The sequence below is a fragment of the Girardinichthys multiradiatus genome, chromosome 14, assembly GCF_021462225.1.
Source record: "Girardinichthys multiradiatus isolate DD_20200921_A chromosome 14, DD_fGirMul_XY1, whole genome shotgun sequence".
Taxonomy (NCBI): domain Eukaryota; kingdom Metazoa; phylum Chordata; class Actinopteri; order Cyprinodontiformes; family Goodeidae; genus Girardinichthys; species Girardinichthys multiradiatus.
In genome coordinates, this window is record NC_061807.1 from 28,417,982 (window position 1) to 28,419,341 (window position 1,360).

The following is a 1,360-nucleotide window of genomic DNA, read 5'->3' on the forward strand; positions in this document are numbered from 1 at the left end:
TAGATAAACATTCTAGAATCACTTTGATTCTCTTTTCTACTTCAAGTGGCATATGGTTTTACATTGCAAAGTGCAATAAAATGCAAAGTGTATTTTTTTCTGCAATTATTTAAAACATGAATACCCCTAATAATAAAAATTGCCCAAATGTATAAATACATAATTTCATTTATTTTTTATGAGAATGATGAAGCTCAGATTAGATATTTGGAGTGAAAAAATGTATTTAAGCTTTCTAGCTTGTCTTTTGATTTAAAAAAAAAAAGTGGAATGATAACAAAAATGCAGTTTGTGTAATTTTCAGTATAGATTTGACCCACATACAGAGAACACTCAAACGTTTTACGGTTTTTATTGTCAAGTAATCAAGGACAGGAACACCAACTGTAAGGGAAGGAAGCAGAATGGATTGGTGAACGATTTGAGGCAACTGATTACTTAGATCTGAAAAATGACTTACTAAATTGTTGTAGCAAGAACCGCCAGGGGTAGAGCAATTCAGAGTCTTAACTTGCAAAGGGGAATTGTCCAGTTGTCTTTTCTGTTGTGAGCTTGGTGCCAGCAAGAAGGAGCTCAGGTGTCGATGTTTGAGAAGGAGAAAGAAGCAGGGTGTGCTGATGCCTGGGTCTTGGAGTCGAAGAAAACGGGAACCCACCAGCTTGGTCCGTGTCCGAAAGGTTCAGACGGAAGTGAGAGAAATCCACAAGAAGGTAGTTTCTTAACTCAGTAGTTAATCCAGAAGCTCAGAGAAACTCTGGAAACGAAGCCAGAACTCAGCAAGGTAAACAAAGCCTCAGATAGAAACCTGTGAGGGAACAAAAATGCAAGATTACTTGAATTCAAAAACGAAGCCCAAAAACTAAAAGTGCCTGAGTTTGTTACCACTCTGGCATCGAAGTGCTGGCAGCCTCCCGCTTAAGTACTCCTCCAAACAATCAGCAGATTGAAAACACCTGTCGTCCAGCGCACATGAGAACTCCAGCACCAACTGGAACACTGAGTGATTAGTTAAACAAGTACAAAAAACACACACACACATACACTCTCAGACTCTGACAGTTTGAAGTTTAAATTAGATTTACTATTTGCATCATCTCAGCTTTTGGGAAAACTAATTTGAAACATTATTTTCTGTTACTTTTCTGATAATTTATGTGTATCTAAAACCATTCACGAGGACACCTTTTTGATGGTATTTCACCATGAAGGTTTTGACAAGAATGTTGTCAGACATAATTTACAGCAGAAGTTCACTCTGCATTTTAACAGAATGCATTCCAGCATGGCCACTTGCTGTAGAAAGCTCCAGTCGAGTCTTTTTCACAGTTTAATCTTTCAGTAACATCTCTTTTTATGCACT

The 1,360-nt window shown here is 37.6% G+C and overlaps 1 long non-coding RNA gene across 1 annotated transcript; it reads right to left on the reverse strand.

The window, feature by feature from the left end:
* Positions 1-335: 335 nt before the first annotated feature.
* Positions 336-872, reverse strand: LOC124880082. Its single transcript, XR_007041232.1, has 2 exons — positions 461-872; positions 336-384 (listed from the first exon to the last, which is right to left on the reverse strand). It is a non-coding gene; the product is annotated as an uncharacterized LOC124880082 (long non-coding RNA).
* Between the last annotated feature and the right edge of the window lie 488 nt (positions 873-1,360).